Below are 23,802 nucleotides of genomic sequence, written 5' to 3' on the forward strand. Positions count from 1 at the left end.
CAGGTGGGACTGAACAGGATGGCTGAAATCCGGGGAGCGCTTGGATCCAGAGGGATCCAGAAAAACATCGGAGGCGACGTCACTGGAGCAGCAGATGGAATAAGGGTGGGGGCGGGGGGAGAGAGTGAGAAAAAAAAGAAAAAAACCTCTGGCCGGACGTGATGCAAGAAGCCACGCCCAGGGGCGGTACCCGGTTGTATAGCACGTCGCGATGGGCGGAGCTGAGCCCAAGTGGTCCTCTTGGAACCTTGGATCCCTTGCAGGTAACCTGCGGCCACATCTGGACTGGGGCAAGGGTGGAAGTGGGGGTTGGGCGCCCAGGTTGCCGGCAGCTCGTAGCAAAGAGAGTATCATGCATTCGGTGGTGGCTGAGCTACAGACTCTTTGGCTAGGGACTCCTTTGGGAGATGGGAATGAGAGGAACTTTGGTCGCGGGGTCCAGAGGACCGAGATGGGGGGAGAAATACTTGATCAGCAGAGTCCTCTGGGAGTTAGCTGGGCTTCTTGGACGGCGCTTGGACGGAGTGGGGAGCTGGAACCTAGGCAGGACATGAGTTTATTTTTCACCTGCCTCCATCCACCTGCCTGCCCCTATTTCTGCTAGCAGGGGGCTGCGTGTTTCTCTTAATCCGGCACTGAGTCTTGCCACTATTTGACATTCTTTAGTTGCTGTTGAATGAATGAAAGACTTGATAAACACAAGAGTCAGACTGATTATGTCTCTGCAGAAGCAACTTCTCCCAGACTTTGCTAGCCAAACCCCTGAAGTTAGAAGTGACTCCAGCTTTGTTTGCTAACCAGTGGCTAGTGAGATTCAGGACATTGATGTTGACATCCTTAAATATGTCATATATACCTATATGTGTATATATAGTCATGTATTGAAATACATGTAAGTTTGTCGTGTGTATATACATATATATATATACATATATATGAGTGAGAGAATAAGACGATTGATTTGACTTTTTTTTTTATTGCTTTTTGGGTCACAACCGGCGATGCACAGGAGTTACTCCTGGCTTTGCACACAGGAATTACTCTTGGAGGTGTTGGGGGGACTAGATGGGCTGCTGGGAATCGAACCCGGGTCTGTGGTGTGCAAGGCAGACGCCCTACCCGCTGTACTATTGCTCCAGCTCCTGATTTGACTTCTTTTAAGTTCAGTTTATTTACTGGGAAGAACTTACAGGTGAATGATACTGGTTGGAATGACCCTTAAGTGATAAGCTGTAATTGTAGCACTAACTAGTATTTCTAAGCGTGTTCTTTACAGCAATCTGAACTTAGTTTTTTCTTAAAAAAAAAAAGCTTTCTTTTTTAGATGGGGGTTGGTGGTGCTTATCTTCAATATTTATATGTTTAGAACAAAAATGGAAATTGTAATTTATAAAAACCTTGTTAGAGCTTTCCCTTACTATATGCACATAGGGTTAACTCTTTGCAGAGTTTTAGAAGACCTTCGAAAGAGTGAGTCCCCAAAGATTAAGTTTCCTTTGTAAAGTGCCATAAATGTGTTGGACAAGTGCTGTAAGCAGCTTGGCTTGGGATATCAAATGGGGAAAGTGGAGCTGACACATGAAGTTGTGTAATGGGAGCTTGGCATGAGTCACTCCACTGCTTAGTTGTTGCTCGGTGTGGTGATTGTGTGAGGGGGCAACTGCTCTCTAAGGAGAGAGATTCAAAGTCATCGTTAGATGGTGAAATGGGAGGCAATGGAATAGAAATTCTGAATTGATGCCTTCTTTCAACAAAGAAGAAACTAGTATTTTCAGATCTTAAAATCATAGGTGCTCTTCTAAATAGCAGACATGTAAAAATATATCACTGTGATCTTTTAAATTAAAAAAAGTCCTGCCTGTAAATACTGTTTTTCCCTTCTGCCAGAAAGTGCTGGAATCCAAATCACCTTCATCTTTATGTGCCCAATGGTGCCATCTTTAAAATAATATTTTTAGCTCCTCTAGATTTTTTATTACTAGTGACATACTTAAAATCTGATTTTGCTACTATGATTTGCTTTTCATTGTCATATTTACTAATTTTGTACGTATTAATCTGATAGAGAGATTATAACTATAAATTGTAATACATAGATGTTTGAGTGTCTCTTCGTAATATACACTGACATTCTCAAGGTTTTTAGTCTTGCAGAACTCAGTTATCTACGGACTCTAGTATGGACTGCATATAAAGAAATTCCATGTACTGTTAATGGACAAAACCATGAATCATTTTCTACTCTGGGACTCAAATCCTTGCACTTTGGGAAAGGTAAGTTGTAGACCTTATTTTATATTAAGTGAGGGATAGAACAATCCTGAATTGGTCTGGGAAATTGTAAGATTCAATGGAAAAGTATAGGACAACTCTCTTTACAATGTTTTAAATCTGAACTTTCTAAAAAGATGTTTGTTTTGTACATATGAGGCAGCTATTATTAGTTCCTTGTCCAAATAACAGAAATGAAAGAGATTTACAAGACTTGTTATTTGTGGAAGATTACTTACTTCTTGGGAGCTATTTTTGCAACGTTCTCAGCCAGGGCCCCGTGGCCTCCTGTGAGTCCCTACAATATTCCAAGGGGGTCACTGGTGAAAGTCACATCAGTTGAGGATATAGCATAAGACTAGGGGGTCAACCAGTAAGACGGGGAGGGGGGACTGGAAGGAAAATAGGTTGGAAGAAGGCCACAGTGAGGAAAAGGTTGAGAATCTCTTCAGAGCCTGGCTGAATCTGTCAGTCTGAATACTTTGTACTAAAGGGGTCAATAGTCATTTAAATAATTTCTTATGGCTCTATAAAAGTCTATGTCCCAAACATCCTTTTTGCCAGTTTTATCTTATACTGTAGAGTTAATCAATAAAGGGGACCCAAAATGTCTTTAAAACACAAACCAAAACAAAAGACAAAAAACAAAACAAAAAACCCTGCTTGCCTTGCTTATGCTGTTTTCTTTATTCTTCTTTTCTTATATCTTTTAGGTAATTCATTTTCCAGGCCTCTAGGAGCCTAGTTTTTCTCTCTAAGTTATCTTTCCTAACTTACTAGCTATTATATGTATTTTTTTACTTTTTGGGTCACATCCAGCGATACTCAGGGGTTATTCCTGGCTCTGCACTCAGCAATTACTCCTGTCAGTGCTTGGGGGACCATACGGGATGTCGGGGATCGAACCCAGGTCAGCTGCGTGCAAGGCAAACGCCCTACCCGCTGTGCTATCTCTCTGACCCCTAGCTATTAATTTTAAAACTTCTCACTTCAAGATTATATAGTATGTTTTCATTTGTATTTTTAAAGTATATGTTTATATACTCTGATGATTTTGCTCGAGCGGGCCCAGTAACGTCTCCATTGGAGACTTTGTTGTTACTGTGTCTGGCATATCGAATACTCTCAGTAGCTTGCTGGGCTCTCCAAGAGGGGCGGAGGAGTCGAACTCGGGTCGGCCATGTTGGCTGCTTGTAAGGTGAATGCCCTACCCGCTGTGCTATTGCTCCCGCAAAATATCTTTAAATATATGAAATAAACAGCCCTGATAAATGAATTGAGGTCTAAAGTGGGAAGAAACCTTATACTTTTTCTGTATGTCTTTTCTAATAATTTTTTTTTGTATTTAGGATACTAGCAAGCCAAAAGAAAGTATGTAGGCCAACGTAGTAACTAGCAGAACTTATTGTTATGACATTATAGTTACTATTCATAAGGAATAGGACAACATAAGTGAGTTGAAATTTTTTCAGAACTTCTTGGAAAACTTGGTAATATTACAATAGGTCTTTAATCTTGATCCTATGCTGTCACTTTTTTTTTTTTTTTTTGCTTTTTGGGTCACACCTGGCTATGCACAGGGGTTACTCCTAGCTCTGCACTCAGGAGTTACTCCTGGCGGTGCTCAGGGGACCATATGGGATACTGGGAATCAAACCCGGTTGGCCGGTGCAAGGCAAACACCCTACCCATTGTGCTATCCTCCAGCCCCCTACATTGTTACTTTTAATAAGGATTATTAGCAAACTATTTGGTGTTATGCATTTAATATATATAATTTATAGCATGCTCCTGACATCACGAAGTAATATAAAACTGTTACTTTTGTTTATAAACTAAGTTTGCAGTTTGTATTGCATTGACATGATTCATCTGTACTTCCAAATATTCCTTAAGGCAGTGGACTTTATTTGGAATGCTATTTAAGATCTGTAAATGTTAGTAATTATTTCACTTTGTGCTTGATGTTTAGAACCCGCTTACGGCATTTAAAGAATAGCTGGTTCTCAGTAAACCAGAAAGGTCATTTATTTGTGTCTATAGATAATCTCATTCTTTACTGAGAATATTATTCTTAATTGGCTAATTATCTGGAATTCACCAGAAGTTTCTGGTGACCTTTACTTCTCTCAGCCATCTTTGTCTTCCCACACTTTTATTGGAGGAAATTTGGAATAATAGTAATAAGTTGTTAAGGTCAGTTATACAGGAAATTTTAAAATAATCTTTATTTTTTTATGTAGAGGATTTTTCTTGATAGTCACATGAAAACAGGTTTTATATAATACATGTTTGTATGGTATTATTGATTGTCTTATGAAAATCAAAATTAGGGCCACTAATTTAGGGGCTGAATCAATGACATAGAATTAGCAATAGCAATAGCAACTGTTTTATACCATACTTTGGTATTTTACATAAAATCATTTTTGTTAATTAATATATTGCTTCTTAAGATCCTTGGGATTTATCTGTAATAGCCATCAAATGGAAATCACAAGGCAATATTCCTAGAGTAGAACTTTTTACTTGGTTAAAGACAAATGACAGGAACCCAAAAGTGGATTTTGTTTTCTGGGTCATGATGTTAGACAGTGGTAAAGGTGATTTGTAGAAAGGAAGGAGAAGACCATGAACATAAAAGTTACATGGGAGGACATAAAAATGGTGAAGTTGTATGTGTGTGTGTGTACATAGATACATATATGATATACATTATACAGCATGACGATACACACATTAGAAAGTAAAGTAAAGTAAAGGCCCTCCCGTTGATCATCGATTTGCTCGAGCGGGCCTAGTAACGTCTCCATTGGAGACTTTGTTGTTACTGTGTCTGGCATATCGAATACTCTCGGTAGCTTGCCGGGCTCTCTGAGAGGGGCGGAGGAATCGAACTCGGGTCGGCCAGCACAGCGGGTAGGGCGTCTGCCTTGCACGCAGCCAACATGGCCGACACACATTATATAATATATAATTTTTGCACATATATATCTTTTTTGAAAAACAAAAACCCAGAAGGTAAAATAATAATTATAAGAGGGGAAGCAATTTTAAACTCTTGAGATAGGCCTGTAGGCAAATTCACAATTTTGAGAGCAGCTTCAATAAATTTTGGAAGTCTGGGACGGGGTGGTAGCTAGAAGGGCTGGAGTGCATGCGTCGCCTGCAGGGGCCATGGATTCCAGCCCTGGCACTGCATGATCCCCTGGACACTTCCATGTGAAGCCCGTGTGGCCTCCGAGCATCACTGGGCCAAGAAACCTTGAATTGTTAGGTCCAAGCTTTGATTCTTTCGACCCACACAGTTTGGGGGGGGGGGGGGCTGCCGCTCTCTCTCTCCCATCCAACCCACTAAAAACTAAATTTTAGAAGTCATAAGATCATTTATAGGGTTCAAGTGATGGGAAGGTAGACTAAGATTGAGAGTAGCACTGTAGCACTGTCCACTGTCCTCCCGTTGTTCATCGATTTGCTCGAGCAGGCCCAGTAACATTGTGAGACTTGTTGTTACTGTGTTAGGCATATCGAATATGTCATGGGGAGCTTGCCAGGCTTTGCCGTGTGGGTGAGATACTCTCGGTAGCTTCCCGGGCTCTCCGAGAGGGGCGAAGGAATCGAACTCAGGTTGGCCGGGTGGGCCAGGTTGGCCACGTGCAAGGCAAACGCCTTACCTGCTAAAAAACCTAGGATTAGTGATTAAGGGTCCTTTTTGGTTGTTGCTATTGTTTTGTTTGGGAACCACACCCGGCTCTGCTCAGGGCCTGTTCCCAACGTATTGCTCGGTATCACTCCAGAGCTGCTCAGGGGATCATATGGTCAAGGATTGAACCTGGGTCTCCTGTGTGCAAACCATTTGTGCTATCTCTTCTTCCCCAAGAATTATCTTCTAAGAATCTGTTTTATGGCCGGGAAAAAGAAGGAAGAACTACAAAAGTCTTGCTGTTGAATTTGAATTGTGTAAGCTCCATAAGGCTTGCCTTGCATTCCAGCTTTCTATGATCACAAGATGGATCTAGACCCATTAACCTAATAAAATATTTATATGCAAAAATTAATTTCATTATTAGATATACCTTGAAGACCAAGAGAATTGTCATCAATTTTGTGATTTTTTTTTAAAATAAAAATGAACAAATGGTATGACATAGATTGAGGGAAATGGGAATGTTTTGTTCAGAAAATAGAAGACTTTGTAAGAGTTAGAGGAACTGTCTAGGAAGTATACTTGTTTCTTTTGTTTGAGATCAACTCCAGTTTGGAATGAGAGCACATATAGACCAATGGAGCTGATTGTGTCAAGATACCTGGAGTTCAGGGTTCCTTAAGCAGTGTGAGAACATCAGAGATGTGGTGAGGACATTCTCATCATATGGAAGATTAGTATGTACAGACTTATGGAGATCCTTTTTAAATCCCAAATCCTTTTATCAGCAATATTGTGATACATAGTAAACTTCCAGTTTTCCCTGTATTAATAACTGATTTATCCATTTGTCATTTATCTATCAATTTGAATATATCCATATCCAGGAAATACATTCTTAATGACCTGAGCTTACAAATAAAAAAAAATCCACGTGTTTTTAACAATAAGGTCCTTTCTCGATATATTTACATTAGACATGGTTAGTAGGCTTAATGATCTGGTATCTGGCACCATAGTATTTTAGAAGCAGCAGAGTGTAAGTGGCCAAGTTTCTGTATGAGACAATGGAGTAAGTCGAAAAACAGATGAGTGGATTTCTTTTTAGCAAGCTAGGGTGGGGTGTGGGGGTTGGTGGGGTCGGGGGCTGGTTTCTCTCCCAAGCAGTGTTCAGGATATCTTGACTCCCTGATACTTGGGCTCTGGGGGCCTCTAGCGCTGTACCCAGCTCAGGGACCATGTGGTGCTGGGGACTGGCTGTAAGTGAAACAAGCACCTTGTCTGTGGCTGGTGGTGTCCACGGGATCTGCAGCTGTGTGCGAGAGCAACCTGGAGAGACTTTGACAGCACAGGTCGCCCGTACCTGCAGCTGCGACTCGCCTTTCCTATAAGCTAGAGGTTAAAAAACCAAAACCAAAAACCAAAAACAAGCACCTTAACTCCGGTATTATCCAGCTTCCAAATAATTTTTAAATGTTAGCATGCTGGAAGCTTTTGGCTGGATGAAACACCCCAGTGTTATTTGATGTTCAGAGGAACAATCCGGACTGAAGTCAGATTATTGAAAGTCAACATTTTCTTTTTTCTTTCTTTTTTTTTATGATTGAAGTAGCATTGTATACAATTATGTAAATTTCTCTTATACATCGTTGAAAATCAGCATGTGTATATAATACTCTAAGGTTACTACCACAAGTAGAATTCTGTCCTCTGCCATACATACATTTGTCCCATCAGTATTTTCTGTTTCAAGGGAATATTTGAATTTGAAAGTTTTTGTCACTGTGGTAACACACAGGTGTGTTGGAATTTGTAGAGACAGCATTGCAGTGGAAAGAACAACTCTGGAGTGTACTTCAATGGCTGTTGGCTTTTCTATTAATTATTCATTCCAAATACCTAGATGAATAGATATAGGTATTTAAATTATATATGTATATAATAGAGTATATAAAATCAGACTTCATAGACTTAATAGAGTATATAAAATCAGTATATATATATATCAGACTTCTTTGTCAAGACCTTGAAAGAACAGTTTGAGGCTCTTCATGTTTCTGGAGCGAGCAGATATCATTGGGCTACACTAGCATGTGACAAGGACGAATGGAGATGTTACTGGTGCTTGCTCTAGCAAATCGATGAGCAACGGGATAACAAGTGATACAAGTGATATAAGACGATTTCCTGAGATACCTCAATGGGCTCTGAATGCAGGAGTTTGATCCCTGGGTTTGATCCCTGGTACGTCATGGCATGGCCCCCTGAGTATATCAGACATGAGCCTCAAGCACTGCCAGGTGTGATCCTCCCTAAAAGCTGCCATTCCCTCCAAAGAAAGGACAAAGGAAACTGAGTCTGTATTTCTCTTGGAAATTCAAAACTGATCATTACACTTTCCAATCAGAGCAGTCTGGCATAATGATGACACAGAGAAAGCCTGGTACTGACCACTTTTGTTTTAGGGAAACCAGTTTTATAAGAGAGCAAGTATAGATCGACTGGTATGGAACCAGAGATCAGAAGCTTCACTCCTCATTCCACTTCTATTACTAAGTAGATAAAACTACCAAAATTTCTTATCTGTTACTAAATTTCTTCATTTGTAAATTGGGAATAATTATCTAATAATCTAATTCAAGTGAAAGTCAGAATTAAAAGAATTGGTACACATGAAGTGCTTAGAGCAATGCCTGGCACAAAGTATAGATTTGGTAGATTTTTGCTGCTATTATTAATATTTAACAGCTTAATCACTTGATCATTTGACATCTCGTTACTCATCGATTTGCTTGAGCGGGCACCAGTAACATCTCCATTCGCCCCTGTCACGTGCTAATGTAGCCCAATGGTGTCTGCTCGCTCCAAGAGCACAAAGAGCCTCAAACTGTTTGTTCAGGGGCTTGATGAAAAAGTCTGACCATCTCGTAGGTGGGCAGCCACGCGATCTTTTGACATTTCGTGGAATCCAGTTGGTAAGGGCTCTAGTCCAGCATTTGTCTCCAAATTGCATTATGTGTCCAGCCCATCTGATTTTCATCTCCTTGGCAAATGAGACAGAGTCCTTGATTCTTGATTGTCGACGGAGGTCGGAACTTCGGATTCCTTCTCTCACTTGAGTGAAGCGTGATACTCCAAGCATAGCTCTTTTGATTCCTCTTTGGGAGACCTGAATAGCGTTCTCATCCTGTTTTCATAGGTCTCTGAGGTGTATGTTAGTGCAGGAAGAATGGTGGAGTTGAAGAGATGTGCCCGGAGCTAGAGGTTTTTTGTCCTTTTAGCTATTTCTTCGATGCTCTTGAAGGCATTCCATGCCTCTCTTTTCCTCTTGTGCAACTCATGTTGAGTTCTCCATTTAGGTACACATAACGGCTGCATTCAGAGATGTTTGTTCCATTGAGAGCGAATGAAACGTCAGGAATGAGTCTGTTTCTCATGAACATTGTCTTCGTGAGATTCAGCTATAGTCTGACCTTTCCACACTCATGGTCGAAGTTGGCCAGCATTTGTGCCGCTTGGCTAATATTTGGTGTTATTAGAACTATGTCATTAGCGAAGCGGAGGTGGTGTAGTTGCCGACCATCTATCTTCACTCCCATTCCTTTCCATTCCAGTCTTCGCATGGTGTTCTCAAGGATGGCACTGAAGAGTTTCGGTGAAAGGGTATCACCCTGCTGAACCCCTCTCTTGATATGGATGATCACTTCCTTATAGAATGGTGAGATCCTGGTGGTGAATCTGTTATACAGCTTGTGGAGGATTCTGATGTATTGAGTGGCCTAGGAAGAGCTTCGGGAGGTCTTTGAGGTCATTTGGGGAGGCCTCTGACCCCTATTGCTAAGCTGTAAGAATTACCCGCTCCTGGGGCCAGAGCGACTATACACCTGTGTGCAGGGTTCAGTCCCTGATCTCTGCCAGCTGTGACCCCAAAACCAAAAATAGGAAAAAGAAAAAGTCAAGTTCTTTCCTCACCAGCATGTGAACAGCAGCCAGGCTACAGCATTCTGTAGGGTCATTAGACAGATGGTGTTCGATGAAGTGTTTTGGAGTCACACAGACAAAAGCTTAATATATGGGTTTTTTGTTTTGATTTGGTTGGTTTGGTTTTTGCAACTAGGTTTAGGCGTAGGGTTGAAGCTCAGTGGTAAAGTACGTGTCTTGCATACAAGTGACCTCTCTCTCTCTCTCTCTCTCTCTCTCTCTTACACATACACACACACACACACACAGAGAAATAGGCAGGTTTATAGGAGTGTATAAAGTGAAAAGAAACTAGTGAGACTGAGCATAATGTAATCAGTGAGATTAAAAATCCTCTTAAAAATAGAGGAAGCAGCAGATAGGCCCTCAGGGACAGAGGCCACTGGCAATTCTTTACTAACAGATGGCTGAAATATTTCTCCTGTTACACTGTGTGTACTTTAGCATTTTAAGAATCTTACTGTATGTTTTTCATTAGACTTTGCAAATTAGGGCCAGAGAGACAGTGCAGCAGATTAGGTGCTTGCTTTGTCCATGGCCAATCTGGGTTCAATCTCCAGCATCCCATATGTTCCCCTGGCACCAGCAGGAGTGATTCCTGAGTGCAGAGCCAGGAGTAAGCCAAGAGCACTGTTGGGTGTGACCCCAAACCAAAAACAAACAAGCAAATCTGCAAATGTGTGAAATTTTTCACTTTTTAAGTCTTTATTGCTTTTATTTTCTGCTTAAATATTTTCTTTACTTTAGGTTGGGGTTTTGGGTCACACCAGCGGTGTTTAGGGCTTACTTCTGGTTCTGCACTCAGGGATCAACCCTGGAGAGGCTTGAGGCACCATATTGGGTGCTGGCAATTGAACCAAGGTTACCCCATGCAAGGAAAGATTCCTACCCACTAGACTCTCTCTCCAGCCCACCTGCTTAAATATTCTCAAACCATTAATATTCCTAGTTTGATTTCTTTTTCTATTCCACAAAGTTGTTTGCACTTTCTGTTATGTCTTTCAACAACGAGTTTAACCGATCATCAAAAGCCCTTTACAACAATCCAGTATCACGAATGATGATCAGAGAGATTCAGGAAATTATTATTAAGTCAGTTTATCTGACTATGGCCAAAGTGATTCTGTAGGAAATTTAAGTTCTGTTGCAATTTCAAATAAAGACTATTAATCAGAGAGATAGCCTTTGAATATAACTTAGCCACTCTGTAAACTGTATCATTTTGAAATCATCTTTCCATTTCTTTTTTCTTTATTTCTTCTCTGCTTTTCTCTAAGTGATCAGTTTAATTATTAACCAAAGAGTTTTTAGAGCTTTTCAAAACCCTTTAAAAAAATTGGTTAGATTTGCTGGTAGAATTTTCGTGTGTGTGTTTTGTTTTAAAGCACGAAGTACAACTTTTTGAAGACCCTGGGGCCTACCATCTTGATGCATTCAAGATTTGAGTGTGAATAACTCCATCAAGACTTAGATCCTCCTCAGAAGCCTCAAGCCTCATCTTCATTAATATGTTCTGTTGACCCCTCTCACAAAAGTACAAGCTTACTGGGATGAAGCATTAATGCACCCCATTTATATTCTTTTCTCTGAGTTGCCTTCAGTTTTCTTAGCTTTAGGGGCTTTGCTCTTGCCTAGGAAACAGTGCTTTCCAAAATAGCCTGTGTCCTGGAGCCATACATTTGCACTGGAAGAGAAGCAAAAGCTTGGTCTCAGAGGTTAAGTGTCCTGTATTTTGTTGTATTCTATAAAAGCTTGAGTCAACAACAAGAAAGTGAGGATGAAGTAAGTGGTAAGCCTATTGGAGGTGAGCTGATACGCTTAGGTTGTGTGGTTGGAGGAAAGAGCCCGAATGAGTCAGAAAGAGAGGGACAGACATAGAAAGATTGCATTCATCTGGGGAACATAAAGTAACAAAATAGAAGACTAACACCCAAGAATAGCCGAGATAAGTACCAGAAGGTTCACTCCATGGCTTGGAGGCCAGCCACTCATGCTAGGGGAAAAGGTAGCTCAGATAGAGAAGGGAACACCAAATAAAGGGTGTTGGGAGGATCCTCCCAGGATGGGAGATGCATGCTGAAAGTAGACTACAGACCGAACATGATTGCCACTCAATGCCTCTTTTGCAAATCACAGCACCCAAAAGGAGAGAGAGAACAAAAGGGAATGCCCTGCCACAGAGGCGGGGTGGGATGGGGGGTGGGGGATGGGAGGGATACTGGGATCAGTGGTGGTAGAAAATGGGCACTGGTGGAGGGAATGGTACTCGATCATTGTATAATTGAAACCCAAGGACAAAAATTTGTAAGTCTACAACTGTACCTCATGGTGTTTCACTAATAAAAATTTAAAAAAAGAAAAGAAAAGAAAAGAAAAGAAAAGAGCCCTCACCATAACAGATAAGGGAGCTCTTGCTCTTGGTCTCTTGGAAGATTTGATAACTGGGAAGGTCGTTTTATATGCCTCTGCCTGTAACAGAAATCTGCTAATATTTTTCCTTACCTACCTCACAGGGGTGTTGTGGGGATTAAATGAAATAATGACCGTAACAATGACTTTTAAATAAAAAGTGCAATATAGATAGACATAGGATTCCATTTCACAGTTGCAAGCTATTTTCTGTGCTTCAGGGTCAGAACAGGATGTTCACTTCCTCACTCCCCTAAAAGCACCCACCAGGACTGGGCTTCATCCTTGTTAACAAGACTGTGTTGTTTTATTTTCTCCAAGTACATAGATCACTGTTGTGGATTAAGTCTAGGAAGGAGGAAGTTTACACATTTCTCTAAAATTAAATTAGCATTGATAAATGCAGTAGAGCATTGATGGTTTGCATTGCTTATGGTTTGCAAAATTTGCCTACTAAGTTAATACCAACGTTTTAATTTTTATGAAAGACTAAAAAATTTGAAAAGGTATTCTATGTGGTAAGAGTACTGTTTTCATTCTGTCTATATATGAATGTGTTTGTATTTGTGCACTGGATTTTTAGATTAAAAAATAGTTTTTAAATACCTGATCAGAGTGTTATTTTGCCTAGTACTAAAGACCCTTTCTATGTTTTTGACTTCTGAGTCTGTCTTCATTTCATGCATTACTCGTGACAAAGAAATAAAGAGATCATATCTTAATTTTTGGTCTGACCAATGAGGTGGTATGTTTTGTAGTACAGGAATGCCTACAAGGCTTCTGTGTGTTTTGTTTCATATTTAAGACCATCTATTTACTCAGGCATTAGACTTAAGCAAATAGGATTGTTTCCACTTAATAGTGTTACTTTGAAACTTCTTCAGCTCCCAGTATATTCTTGAATTTCATTTGTAAAATTAGCATACAAAACTCCTACTTATTAAAGTTACTTAACAGTTTTAAGAAAGTAATTTTGGAGATTCCCTGATGTTTTGTGCCCAGGCCCCATGCTGACTCCTCACTGTACTGTGTGTGTGGTCCTTGGTCCACGGTGGTATCTCACTGGTTTTATCCCTTGAGTTGACTGCTGTCTTTCTATCACTGATGTTTTGTGGCATGACTTCCCTTGCGGGTGCTCATTGATCTTCATCTCTTTGGTTTTCCATGATTCTCTGGCCGTGTGCTGCTTTTTCTGTAGTCTGCCTGAGCACTGTTATCTATTTAGGAACATAGCGTCCAAGAGTTGTCTGCTGACTATTGAGGTCCAAGAAAGGGTTCAAGAGGAAGTCCCCTGATCTATGTTTTTCCACTTTTAAATGTTCTTTTACCCACTCCTTAGCCATTTCTGTTATCTATCTGACTTGTTATTTCTCATGCCCATCATTGAAAATAACCAATTAGCTTACTTACCCAACCCACCCCCATTAAAGATGATGAAGATGATGATGATGATGATGATGATGATGATATTGATGATGATGATGGTGGTGGTAGTGGTGGTGGTGGTAAAGGGGCCAGGGAGAGTACGGCAAGTAAGGTGCCCACCTGATCTCAGTTCTATCACCACTACTACACATGGTCCCGAAGCCCTGCCAGAAGTGGTCCCTGAGCCAGAGCCAGCAATGGGGCACAGCCAGGTATAGCCCACCCACCCCCTTCCCAAAGCAGTGGTGGAAAGATTATGTTAAGTTGTTTTTTCTTTTATCTGTTCTTATATTTATCTTTCTGTTCTAATGGTAAATGAAAACTCCCACTTGGTTTAGCGTTGTTGGAGGATTCTCCGAGGTAACCTACAAAAATTAAATGACAGGAATGTGATGTGAGTTTTTCATTTTTGTTGTTATGGCGCCACACCTGGCTCTGTACTCAGGGACCACCCCTGGCAGACTTTATGGGGTGCTAGGGATCTTACCCACTGTACTGTCTCTCCAGTCCTGGAATTTGATGATTTCTAGAAGAGGAGATGCAGATTTTTCTTCCTTGGACTCATGAAATTGATTTTTAACCATTTATGACAAATATACTGTCATTAACTTATTCAGCCATTTCCTTAAAAACATATTTACCTGTTTGGTGATGGCACTGGTTAGAAATAGTTGGCTTTTCAGAGGAGAACAAGTACTGGATGATCTTCCTCATCTGTGATGTGTCAGGGTCACAGTCCTCCCGTTGTTCATCTATTTGCTCGAGCGGGCCCAGTAACATCTCCATTGTGACAACAGTTACTTTGTTTGGCATATCGAATATGTCATGGGTAGCTTGCCAGGCTCTGCCGTGTGGGCGAGATACTCTCGGTAGCTTGCTGGGCTCTCCGAGAGGGGCGGAGGAATTGAACTCGGGTCAGCCATGTTGGCTGTGTGCAAGGCAAATGCCCTACCGCTGTGCTGTTGCTCCAGCCCTTGTGATGTGTAGAGAACCAAAAGAGGAAATGGACATATCTAATGAGAACAAACTCCTGGTCTTTGAATGCAGAACTGAGATGATGAAGCATGGAGGATGGAGGACTAGCAGGAAAGGGGGATGGGGGAGCAGTCACATGGAGACAATGGTGGAGGGTCTGGGACACTTTGGGAGTGACGAATGTCCAGTAAATTTGCGCATCAAAACCATGCAAGATAGCACAATTGTGACCATCTTACTGAATGCCAATATGATAAATAACTTTAAAAATCTATTGAATATTTAAAAATGAATCAGCAACCTTTATAGTATCCATGAACATAGGGGGATGCCTTTCTCTTTAAGAGTTGTACATTCTAAATCATTGGTGGAAAAAATGGTGATTGTTTTACTGTACTGAAAAATTATATTTGGTTTCCTGAAAATTTTTTGAGCTTGGATGAAGTCTTGTAGAAAATACTGGCTTTTTTTTTTTTTGCTTACAGGTTATATAAGTTCATACCATTTTAGCACCATGAATATTTATCAGAAGGTTTTAAATGTAGAACCAACTGTCTCACTTGCCTGAATAATCACAGCCAAGCTTGGTGGAGATGGAGCAAATTGCATAGATAGTGCAGATTTAGGTTCTTTTTTTTTTCCATCTGAGAACTGGCCACTGTGGTGTGTGTGTGTGTGTGTGTGTGTGTGTGTATCATAATATATATACATATATACATATGTATGTGTATATGTATATGTATATGCATATATGTATATATATAAATATGTATATATATGTATGTATATATGTATATATATTATGAACCTTTATGTCACATACATATGATTAACCATATATATGATTAATCTTATATGATCAACTCTGTTTTTCCTACCCATCACCTCCCCGCATTATATTGGCATTTCTCTCTCTTTGTGGCATTTATCTGTGAAAAGCATCATGAAAAACGTAGTTAAGCAAATTCAGCCTCCCTGACCTTCTTCCTCAGCCTTTATGGATCTAATTGCTCTTTAAATCCTGTCTTATGTCGTTGAAACCTTGCTCTGTTTTGACATCCATCACACTCACTAATGTTGCCATCATCTTTGCCTTTGCCTCTACAATTGCCTGTTGTTACTCTACTTTCCTTTCATTTCACTGCTTCTTAAAGTTGCTTTGAAAAATGTAGCTCTACTTTTTCTGATTGCTTGCTTTTAACTCTAGGTTCTTATCACCCTTAGAATTTAACCTAAAGTGTTCAGTCATTTTTCATCTACCAAGTTTTAGCAAGGTGGATTTTCAGCTCCCTAAAGATGCCAATCCCTCACTGTTGGAGGATTTTACAACAATTTCTCTTTTCTTTTTCCCGTTTGGTTTTTGGGTCACACCCTGCAGTGCTCAGGGATCATTCCTGCTAGTGCTCCGGGGACCATATGGGATGCCAGGGATCAACTTTTGGTAGACTGCACGCAAGGCAAGCTCCTACCTGCTCTACTCTTGTTCCGCCCTTGGCAACTGTTTTCTCTTGGAATGCTGTTCTCATTCACTTAACTTTCTTCTACTTATACAATTGATCTCACTTAATTTGATCTCTCATCCAAGAAGCCTTTCTCAGGGTCTAGATAAGAAGAGATCTCCCTCCCTCTTGATTGTTCACAAAGCACCCAGTTCTCCCTCCTACCATGGATAGTTGTTTGCATAATCAATTTTCATATTTGGGGAAGAATCACACTTTGGTGGCACTCTAGGACTGTTCCAGGCTCTGTGCTCAAGCGTGAGCCCTGGTGCTACTCAGGGGATTGTGGGAAGTTCTGGGGATCAAGTGATGTGGGCTACATGCAAAAACAAGGATCTTATCCCCTATGCTATCTCTTTTGCTACCCCCATTCTTTTTGGGATTTTAGGCCACAGTCAGTGATATTCAGTGATTGCTCGAGCTCTGCACTCAGAATTACTCCATGGGGGACCGTATGGGATGCCAGGATCAGCCATGTGCAAGGTAACTGGATAATCTCTCCAACCTCCCACTCCCATATTTTTATCCAACAAAATAAAAGCTTCCTGAAGCAAAGACTGCTGTGTGTTTTGTTTACTCTACCCAGTCTTGGTAAAATTCAAGCAAATAGCATGATTTCAGTATATATCCGTGGACTAATTCTTCCACACCTGTACTCTTTTCACTTAGGCAGTTCAGTTCCTATATTCTAGGTTGGACTTCTGTTTGAAACTTTTCAGCTGCTTCTCATTGTACTCCAGTTTTTCCAAGGTCTGTACAGGGTCTCGAGGGCCTTTCCTGATCTTCCTCTGCTCTCCTCTGATCTCTCCGAAAATTCTACCTGACAGTGCCTATCTTTAGAAATGAATGCAGAGTTTATTGCCTTGAGAAATTTTCCTGCACTATGCAGTAGTGTATATATTGTTGATAAGTGCTATAATATTTAAGTTCTGCTCTTTCTCTTTCATTATTTATTAAATATATATGCATGTGATTTTAACTGGTTTCAATATTTTATAAAAATTATTTCATTGAAGTTTGTATTTTTATTTATTTTTTATTTTATGTAGGAATACTGCTATTTATTCAGCCACTGATTAGCTGATTGAATAGGGCATGAACTCCACCTTACTTTTTTTTCATAATTTTATTTATTTATTTTTCTTCTTATATTTATTTATTGAATCACTGTGGGAAAAGTTACTAAGCTTTCAGGCTTAAGTCTTGGTCATACAATGATCAAACACCTCTTCCTTCACCAGTACTCATTTTTCACCACCAAGAACCCCAACATACCCCCCTCCCACCCTTCCCAGTGCCTGTGAGGTAGATGATTTCCACTTGACTCTTCTCTACATTGATTACATTCATTATTTCAACAAAAGATGCACCATTATTGTTTAGAATTCCGCCCCCCAACAATCAGAATTGCTGAAAAGGCATTGTGAAATACTTTGTCGTCTATAGCTGGTTATGAGAATCATATAATGTTGCGTGGCCACTATCGCGGCTGTGCGGATTTTGGATTTCTGCAAAGAACCAGATAATTACAAGATTGGTTTCTGTGAGTCTGGTCTTATGGCTGTGCCAGAGAGCCGCTCGTGGGGGGCAACTCATGACCTCGGTAGGGTGTGAAGGATGAGCTGGTACCACCCCCCCCCCCCCCTTCCCATGAGACTGCAGTTGCTCCATCACCTCTGGCTCAGACCTGGCTTTCCTATAAGCTCTGAGGTGGCGGCCACCCTGCTGCTGGGGGGAAAAAGGCAGAAGGGAGCAACACCCTTTCCCTCCCGGGGAGGCATGGTGCCATAGTTTAATGCATGATCCATTCACTTTTCTGCCACAAGCTGCCAGGCTCTGGATTAAGTCCTTTTGCCTCTGGAGCCATGGCCCTGCCAGAGAGCCACTCGTGGGGGGCAACTCGTGACCTTGGTAGGGCCTGAAGAATGAGCCAGTACTGCCCCCACCCTTCCCTTGAGACCAGTTGCCCCGTCACCGCTGGCTCATACCTGGCTTTTCAATAAGCTCTGAGGTGGAGGTCACCTTGTATGCGGTCCAGATGCATTTCTGCCAAAAGCTGCTGGGTTTTGAGATTTGTTTCTGAGTCTCTGGGATCATGGCCGTTAGTCAGCTTGATCAGGAGCCAGAGAGGCCATTTGTAGGCCGTGACTCGGGGTCTCGCTGGGATGGGGAGGAAAGGGCCGGTTCCACCCCCATGTGGTGAGGCCCCGTGTGTCTCATCACTGCAGGTCCAAACCTGACTATCCAGTGGCCTCTGGAGGATGGCAGTCACCAGGCCATCAAGGGGAACAGGCCAAGGCACGAAACCTATTCCCACTTGGAGTGGCCCAGCGCCAGTAACCTACTGCAGGAACAGGTTGCATTTCTGCCAAAAGCCTTTGGGTTCTGAGATTCATTTCTGAGTCTCTGGAATCATGGCTGTTAAGCAGTTCGATCAGGAACCAGAGAGGCCATGCCTCCAATTATATAGCTGAACCGGAGGTGGTTTGTGGGTGTGTCTCCCATATACCTAACTTTTGGCCATTTACTTTCTTGGTAAACTTTGCCCCAAGCTTTTGGGGTCTGGCCAAAGGCACAGCAGCAATTTGGGGGTATCTGAAAGTCTGACGGTGCCATCAGGCTGCTGATGCACTTGCCTCACAGGTACAGATTGACCTGCTGGCGGCACCATGCCCCCTGAAGTTTGTATTTTTAATTTAAAATAGTCTTATATCTTTATCAAGATTAATTTGTTAGTTAGATTTTTCTCTCAACATTTTTCAAAAACTTTCTATTTTCAATTGTGGAAACGTGCTTTTCCCTTCTTTCTGGATAAAATCTTCCAAAACAATTTGTTTTAAAATATTCATAGTGTCAAGAAACACTGAAGAAAGTTACTTTATATATATAAAAAGAAAGAAATGCAGAGCTTTCTTCTCCCATAGGACCTTACACGAGACATTCCCTAAGCCTAGAATATTCTTGCCGTAGATATCCATATTGTTTAATCATCCGTCTTCTGAGAACTTCATATTGTGACCATCTATTATCTTCTCTGTTAGGCTTTCTCAGACCAAGCGTTTTTGGAAGGTGAGTCCCAACTTGTGCTAAGGCACTGGGGGCCATACTCAGGAATATCTGGTCAAAAGGGCCAGTCAATTCAATGCCTGGGCCCAGATGTGTTGCTTCTCAGGCCCAGGGGTGTTAAGGGCCACCCCCCCCCCCCGGCATTCAGGAGCCTTCATGTCCCCGTTCAGCAGTGCTGGGGGGCCACGCATGCTGGGATTCCAACTCTGACTTGTACATAGGTGAGGCATAGGTAAAGGTAAGGTAAAGGCCCTCCCGTTGATCGTCGATTTGCTCGAGCGGGCCCAGTAACGTCTCCATTGGAGACTTTGTTGTTACTGTGTTTGGCATATCGAATACTCTCGGTAGCTTGCCAGGCTCTCCGAGAGGGACGGAGGAATCGAACTCGCGTCGGCCATGCTGGCCGCTTGTAAGGCGAACGCCCTACCGCTGTGCTATCGCTCCAGCCCTTGCTATCGCTCCAGCCCCTAAATAATCTTCCCTTGAACATCTTATTTAAAATTCTACCCACATTATCTCCCCATGACATCCCTAAGCCTTCTCTGCTTTATTTTTCTGCATGGGATTTATCTCTGATTGACATGCTATTCACCAGTATCTTCCCTAGCCCCCCAAATAGTACCTGCCACATGGTGGCCACATAAAACCACTTATGAAATATATGAGTTTAACTTGTATGAATTTAATTTGTACTCACCGAGATGTGTATTTGGGACAAGGAGGCCTGAAACCCTGCTTCCTTTATATTATTATTGTAATCTGATAGTAATTTAAGATGTATTCAAAAGATAGCTAAATTTATATTTTACTTTGTTCTAAAAATACCTGAGCAGTATTTTCAAATATTTAGATTACAGTGTGGTGAAGAAAAGGAGAGCAAAGTGAAGAGTTGCAACAGGGACATGTATAGAAGGACCTCCAGAGAGACTAAATTCAGCCGGTACATTTGACTCATCAACACATGCTAATGGGACTGGAATCATGAACTTTGTGCTGTGACATTGGTCACAGGGTTTTTTTAATTTAATTTAATTTAATTTTTTAAAAATTTTGTGCCATACCGAGAGTATCTCGTTTGCACGGCAAAGCCTGGCAAGGTATCCATGATGTATTCGATATGCCAAACACAGTAACAGCATAGTCTCACAATGGAGATGTTGCTGGGCCTGCTCGACCAAACAAATCGATGAACAACGGGAGGATAGTGACAGTGACAGTTTGTGCCATAACACAGCGGGTAGGGTGTTTGCCTTGCACGCAGCCGACCTGGCTAACCCAGGTTCAATTCCTCCACCCCTCTCGGAGAGCTTGGCAAGCTACCGAAAGTATCTCACCCACACGGCAAAGCCTGGCGAGCTCCCTGTGATGTATTTGATATGCCAAACACAGTAACAAGTGTCACATTGGATATGCTACTGGGCCCGCTTGAGCAAATCAATGAACAACGGGAGCACAGTGACAGTGACAATGATTTTGTTTTTATAAAATTTTGTTCACAGTAGTTCATTACAGATAGCATTCAAACACCAATCCCACCACCATACACCTTCCCACCACCATAAGAGCAAAGTGTGTGAAGATTGTTGTATTTTATCCTGGAACCATTTAAGCCCTTGTATAAGAGAGTACAAGCATGTATGTTAAACCCAAACAAATGTGTGCTACTCTTGGTACATCAGTGGGCTAGAGTGTAAGAGGTCCAGGATGTTGCTCTCTTCTGGGAGCTTTATTTCTGAGTCTCTGCATCTTGGCCATTGATGAGATTATATGACGCCAGTGGGTATGACTGCCAAGCTACTGGAAAACTGGGGAGCTCAGAGGAGGTGGCCCAGTCCTGTTTCGAGTGAGTGTGGAGATCTCAGTCACGGGTCGTGCATATCTGGATTTTTCTGCCTTTCTCTCATAGATGAGTCTTCTCCAAGCCTCTGGAGAGCAGTCTTTGACTGCTCAGTTTGACTGCACGGTTGAGTTCTGGAGATTTTCGGCTACCAGGGTTCTGCTGGGGTGGGGAGGGAAACTCAGCCCTCCCCCCTCAGAGTTGCCCCGGTGAAGACAGCCTGGTGCAGGGTAACAGGTATTTCAGACAGACCTAGAATCTAGAAAACATTTTTTATTTATCCATGAGAAATCATAGAATTATTCTTCTAGAAAAGAGAAACCAACTTGTTTTCTAAGTTAGAAATTTTTCTATAATAAAGTGTATTCATAATAAAGCCTTTGCTCTTTGGAAGGTGAGAATCATTGCTACCAGCTGATGCATCTGTGTGCCAGAATACTAGCAAGGATGATTCAAAGTAAGTGGATCAGTTTGCAAGTCTGCTGTCAATGATACCAACCAGGACATTAATATCCTTAGGACATTAATATTCTAATATCTAATTATTTTTATTATTATTTCTTCTTCTTCTCCTTCTCCTCCTCCTCCTCCTTCTCTCCTCTCTTCCTCCTCCCTTCTTCCTCCCTCCTCCTTCCTCCTCTCCTCCTCCTCCTCCTCCTCCTCCTCGCTTTTTTTATTTCATTTTTTGCTTTGTTTTTTTTGAGCCACACCCAGCAGGTATGCTCAGAGGAATCAAATGCAGTCTACATGTAAGGCAAGCACCCTGCTTGTGGTACCATCCTCTGACCCCTCTAACTTCTTCTTTTGGGTTTTGCTTTTGTTTCAGGTTTTGTGCAGGGTTTCCTTTTGAGGTAGATTATTGGAGACTTACAGAGAGAAGCTTTTTATTTGGTAATACTTGCGTATCTCAAACCACTGTCAGATGCCTCACATAGATACAAGGTTCTAGTCAGATGACTAATGAAACTGGGAAGGGGGAGGATTTTCATACTGTCAACAGCTGGATAGGGTGAAGATTAGGAGTTACACAGGTGATAAATATTTCAAGAAATTTTTCACTAATAACCAAATTCAGATCTGTCTTGTGTGTATGAAATTAAATAGGATGTTCTTATAATATGCATTATTTTAATTTGAAATGTATTAATAGAATTACATTTAAAATATTTAAATGGAACTTTATAATTTTTAAAAAGAAATCAAGCTTTGCTTTGACATTGGGTGACCAAGAGTAACAAACCTGAGAAAACAATAGAGAGCTATCAGTGATACAGCCTCCTAGCATAAGTGGTCCAGAGACAGAAAGATCCTCTTCAGCAAAAGTGTTGAAGTGGCAGAAAGAAAATATGCTCCAGCTAGTTTGCTGACACAAATTTTTCTGTACAATTAGAATGAAGATATATGCCCAAGCTTTTATTTAACACAGAATTTACCAGTATGTTACTCAGAATGCCCTGTGGAGCTAAAAGAGACTTAGTAAGCCAGAATGATTCTTGACATAAATTTGGAAAATGTTGGGTTTGGAGTAGGTGTGCAATTTTATTTTACAACTGAAAGTTTTCCTGTTCACTCATAATTCTTCATCTTGGAATAGTATACCAGGAAAAGATATATTTAAGATAAAAACTTTAAATATATGTATAATAATATGGGCTGGAATGATAGCACAGCGGGTAGGGCATTTGCTTGCTTGTGGCCGACCCAGGTTTGATTCTTTCGTCCCTCTTTGGAAGCCCGGCAAGCTACCAAGAGTATCCTGTTCGCACGACAGAGCCTGGCGAGATACCCGTGGCGTATTTGATATGCCAGAAACAGCAACAATAAGTCTCACAATGGAGACGTTACTGTGCCTGCTAGAGCAAATCGATGAACAATGGGAGGACAGTGCTACAGTATAATAACATTCTCTAGCAGTATTTCATATACTTTAAAAAGAAATGATGGGCTGGAGAAATAGAACAGGGGGCCAGGTGCTTGCCTTGCATGCAGCCAACCCAAGTTCAATCCCTAGCACCCCATATGGTCCCCATATGCCAGGAGTGAGTCCTGAGCACTGCTGGGAGCAGACCTAAATAAATAACTAAATCTGAATTATCAGTATAGTTTTTGTCCAATGTCCTTAGTGAAGATAGATGTCTTTTAAAAATACATAGGCGGCCCTGCCGAGGCCATGAGTTGCCCCCCACTAGCTTCTCTCCGGCACGGCCATGGCCCCAGAGGCACACAGACCTAATTCAGAACTCAGCAGCTTGTGCCAGAAATGTGGATGGACTATGTGTTAAACTACAGTGCTGTGTCCCCCTCCGGGAGGGAAAGGGTATCTGTCTCTTCCACTCCCCCCGTTCACCCCCCCCCAGCCCCCACAGCATCGTGGCCACCACCTCAGAGCTTATTGGACAGCCAGGTATGAGCCAGCAGTGACGGGGCAACTGCAGCCTCATGGGATGGGGGGCGGAACCAGCACATCCTTCACACCCTACTGAGGCCACGAGTTGCCTCCCACAAGTGACTCTCCAGCATGGCCATGGCCCCAGAGGCACGCAAACCAACCTCGTAATTATTCAGCTTTTGGCAGAAATTCCTCCAGACTTAATTAGTAAAATATCAGAAATCCAAAATGGTCTGCATATGGTCTGCATAACCAGCAACAGAAAACAAATTATTTCACAATGTCTTTTCAGCAGTTGTGATTA

The 23,802-nt window shown here is 41.6% G+C and overlaps 1 protein-coding gene and 1 non-coding gene across 3 annotated transcripts in view; both read left to right on the plus strand.

The window, feature by feature from the left end:
- Positions 1–204: 204 nt before the first annotated feature.
- Positions 205–23,802, plus strand: part of MAP3K13 (mitogen-activated protein kinase kinase kinase 13) — a 204,177-nt gene continuing 180,579 nt past the window's right edge. The window contains exons 1-2 of one of the 2 annotated variants that reach the window (XM_056121640.1): positions 205–263; positions 2,155–2,274. The gene's annotated coding sequence lies outside the window, so the exon portion shown is untranslated. Of the gene's footprint in view, positions 264–2,138; positions 2,275–23,802 lie in introns of both variants that reach the window. The other variant, XM_056121641.1, reaches the window with a different exon arrangement.
- Positions 7,188–7,310, plus strand: LOC130030876 (small nucleolar RNA SNORA44). The gene has a single exon (XR_008793543.1). It is a non-coding gene; the product is annotated as a small nucleolar RNA SNORA44 (small nucleolar RNA).

The sequence above is a fragment of the Sorex fumeus genome, unplaced genomic scaffold (genome assembly GCF_029834395.1).
Source record: "Sorex fumeus unplaced genomic scaffold, SorFum_2.1 ptg000044l, whole genome shotgun sequence".
Taxonomy (NCBI): Eukaryota; Metazoa; Chordata; class Mammalia; order Eulipotyphla; family Soricidae; genus Sorex; species Sorex fumeus.